Consider the following 4,366-nt stretch of genomic DNA (forward strand, 5'->3'; position numbering starts at 1 on the left):
AGACCAGGCATTACACAAGCAGTGAGAGTGGTTAGTTGATACATGGAAAATCCAGTCAAAGTGCATTGGACTGGATTAAAGAGTAAGGGTGCTTATCGAGTGAGTCTATCACGAGTTGCCCAGTCCTCGACTCATGCTCATTAAAAAAATTTGTTGCTTAACTCAACTTGTTACTCGTTAATCTCATTAAAATTTTACTCGACTCGTGCTCGTTAGGAAAAATTTTTGCTCGAGTCATTGCTCGTTAAAGCTCATCGAAATTTTTATTTTATTTTTTAATTATAAGTAAAATCTATTAATACTATATAGAACTTAGTATAAACAAATATTAATAAATTTAACCAAAAAAAAAAATATCAAAAGAGTGTATGAAACAAATTCAAAATATAAACACCAAAATACAATCTATAAATACATTAAAATAATAATATAAATTTGATTTTTTGGTGTAGGAAAATAATAATTATTAATTAATAATTTGGTATTTTAATTTATTTATTAGAAAAATTAGTAGATTAGTAATTTATCATTTTTATTATCTATTTGTAAGTTAGTAATTTCTTGAATGAAATAATTTTTTAAGATAACTACTAAAAAGTTATAAAAAAAAATTTATGAGTTGCTCGCGGACTTATCGAGTCGAGTAGGAATTTGCTCGACTCAACTCGTTAAGGTCTTGATTCTAGCTCAAAATTCAAGTCGATTAAACTCGAGTCAAACTTTTACCGATTTTTGACCAAGTTGAGTTCGAGTTACTCAACTCATTAAACAACCCTAGTGAAGAGGATCCTAAGATATACCATGGGGCACTACAAGAAAATATACCTTTAATGACACACAAACGATGACATACGCTAATTTATGACTTGAAAAAAATGTGTCATAAAAAATGTCATATTTTTTAAAATCTGAACGATTTATGACTTACAATAATGTGTGTCATATTTAATAGTCATAATCCAAAAAAATTACAAAAAACACGGAGTCCAGTTTTAATTGTGTCATCTGTAAAAGTCGTATTTTAAATTTCCCCCAATTATTTTTATCATTTCCCGCTTCTTCCCATGGCCTCCTCATAATCAGTTCACGCACGCATATGCTTTCCCTTTTTCTCTTTTTCCCTCCTACACTTGCTCATTCGTTTCATTGATTGAATCCCAGTAAGCTTTCTTTCCTTGCTTCCTTCCAAGGTTTATTCATTTTCTTTTTTGAACATTTATGGGGTTTAATTAAAATTGTATTCTCCTTTCTTTTATGGAGATATGATTTATGGGTTTTGCTTGTGTTTGTGGCAGTTTTAATGGGTCTTATAATGGGTCAATCTCCATTTCTTATCTTCTACTGCACGAATGTTTATATAATTGTTCCCTTTGGAATCGAAGTTTGATTCTTTCTTCGTAATGCTAAAAAAATTTAAAAATCGAAGTGGCTATTGGATATGATTAGTGAAGAAAGAGTTCTTCTTTGACAACTTGCTCGTCGGGTTCGCGAGATGAAAGAGTCAAGAACACTCTGCAATCGTTCCCTCGTGGCGTGGAGTGTGTTGATCCACTTGGACTGGGGTAAATATTTTCAGTAACTTTTTATTAATTGATATTCATTTTTTTGTTTAGTGCACGAGAGTATTTCGAACTGGTTAGGAGCCGCGGAATTATTGCTGGAATGACACCTCCGCCACGATATGTCTCAAGAGTTTCCTCTATTATATATATGTGCTCTCTTGCCCATTCTCACATTGTAAGATAATTTATGTTTTTGTATTACAATGGTTTCCACTAATGTTTTAGTTTGTTTATATTTATTTAGAATGCTACGCCTTGCCCTTAAAAACTTGGAACTCCTACTTTGCTAGTGAAATATTCTTGGAAAATATTTCGTGTTGTAATTTGTTTAGAGGTTGTGTTGTATTACCAGGTACTTTGGGAATATTGATATTTCAGTGACATCTGATGCATTTGTTGTGGCTATGGCATTGCTCATGCAAAGAGGAAACCCTCGTTTTGCTCAGCTTAGTAGTAACATGTTTGGGTTATTTTATTGTGGCTATATCCCTTGTTTCTAGGTTAAGTTCAGATGTGGTTTAGCAGCTCTTGACTTGAATACTAGTAAGTATATGGTTTCTCACACTTATTTGTTTGTAAATCTAAATGTTGGACAATTTATCTATGAATAGTGATTGGTAATATTTGTTAAGATGTAAGTATAGAGCTGAAAATGGCCCTTTTTTCCAAAGAAGTAATAACTTATATACTGCTTTTGCTAAAACTTGGGTGGTTTGGTTAAGGATTTAGGAGTTTCTGATGGCGCATCTCAAAACTGCTTGTATTTCCTCTATGTAACGTACTCTTCAAATGTGTTGCTACATTTATTTCCTTCAATGTGAAACTTCATTCATCTTTATTTTCACATTTGGTTTATTTGCATGTGTGATTGTGCCATTGTGGAAACGGGAACAGGGTATGAGTCTATGACTATTCACCAAACTGTTTTACTAAGAGCTTGATTTCGTCAGGAATAGGAGCTGGATGGCCTTATCTTCTTGGTGGCCAAGATCATTGGACAGTAGGCCTTGTGGCAACCTTGATTTCATTCAACAACATAATAGCAACATATACATATGCCTTTTTGGGTGGAAAGGTATGCACAGTCTTGATCAAGATCTTGTTTCACTTATTTAAATAAAGACTTCAAGATGCTCGGAATGCTACACTAGTTACATATTTTAACTGGTGGACATATCATCCATGATCGTGATTGTGTTTGTACCTGTTATGGTGCAGGCCATTGGCATGACACCACTTACTAATATAAGTCCAAAGAAGACCTGGGAAGGAGCTATTGTTGGCTTGGGTGGTTGTATAGCAACTTCTGTAGTACTGTCAAAGATTTTAAGCTGGTTAGCCTCTTTGCTAAGGTTTTCAATCTATCTCAGAAGTAGTAATGTACTAGAAGATATTTTGATCCAAAAATAGATCTCTTTTTCGCACGCAAAGGTATCCATAGTAACTTGAGAGAACTGGTATAAGTTTCCACACGAGACGCTTGTCTCAAGATCAAGAGTTAGATTTTTATTGTTGATATAGCTTATGAATCTATTAGGTTTAAAGACAGAACAAGTTCCATTAATAATTTAAGTTATCCTCATTGGGTTACAATTTGATTTTTTTTCGTTCATATGTAATCTGATGGTTACATCCTTCTGTGTTCCTGCACTTTCATGCATGCAGACATTTGATAGTCAGTGTGCATGTCATAATTTGAATTCCAAAGCTTTCTATATGTCTAGTCACACATGTGGATGGATGATAAGTAATAATGATGACTGATTGTTGATTCTTTTAAAACCAAATCTCTGGCTAGGATCGGTGCAAGCGCCACTTGTTATTTACTCCAGCAGTCTAATAATGGGATTACTGGATTGCATTGTTATATAAAAAAAGACTCGGTATTATGAACTTCACTACATTAACCCTAAGACTTTACATACTCTTTTCATTGATGTAGTGCAATAGCCTTTGGGATTCTCAACTTCTTTGGATCTATTTTTGGTGATCTTACTGAATCAATGATCAAGCGTGATGCTGGTGTCAAGGAATCTGGCTCCCTAATCCCCGATCATGGTAATTGTAGTTGCTCATTATTATTTATTCAATTAATTTTTGATACTTTGAGGGTGAACACAACCTTTCTTACTTTAAACAATAGAAAAGAAGCTACTCATTATTTGACTGGAATAATTATTCATGGATCATATCTCCTTCCGTTTTGTCATCTCTATATTAACATTTTGTTTGTACTGTCGAGCAGGTGGAATACTCGACAGAGTGGATAGTTACATGTTCACAGGTGCACTCACATACTCGTTTGTCAAAATCATATTGCCGCACAAATTTTGATCAATAGCACAAGAGGGGATACAAGATAGAATTTATTCCATGTTTATATATATATCGAAAATGAGTGCAGAAGCACATTTGATGGATTCATGCAGAGTGTTGCTGAAAATTTGTATCGACATATGATTACAATATTTTTGATAACTTAAAGTTAATATATTGTATGCAAATGGATTGCTTATATATAATATGATATATATATTTAGTATTATGAGGCTTAACTGTGATTTAGTTTGATTATTTGTCAATCTACAATATATATATATATATATATATATAATTTACGACATACAATCACGACACAAGAATCTGTGTCAACTTTTCTAATGACGTGTTATTCAATGACACGCAATGTAAGTCATAAATGCGTGTCGTAAATTTATGACACACAAATATGTGTCGCCTTCATTTATGACGGGGGCTTCAATGACGCGCAATAAGCGTCATAAATGCGCGTCATAAATGAGTGT

General features: G+C 33.3%; 1 pseudogene; it reads left to right on the forward strand.

The window, feature by feature from the left end:
- The first annotated feature begins 1,492 nt into the window (after positions 1-1,492).
- LOC120135687 lies at positions 1,493-3,938 on the forward strand (annotated as a pseudogene).
- Positions 3,939-4,366: the final 428 nt, after the last annotated feature.

This window comes from Hibiscus syriacus, unplaced genomic scaffold (genome assembly GCF_006381635.1).
Source record: "Hibiscus syriacus cultivar Baekdansim isolate YM2019G1 unplaced genomic scaffold, ASM638163v2 tig00110610_pilon, whole genome shotgun sequence".
Classification (NCBI taxonomy): domain Eukaryota; kingdom Viridiplantae; phylum Streptophyta; class Magnoliopsida; order Malvales; family Malvaceae; genus Hibiscus; species Hibiscus syriacus.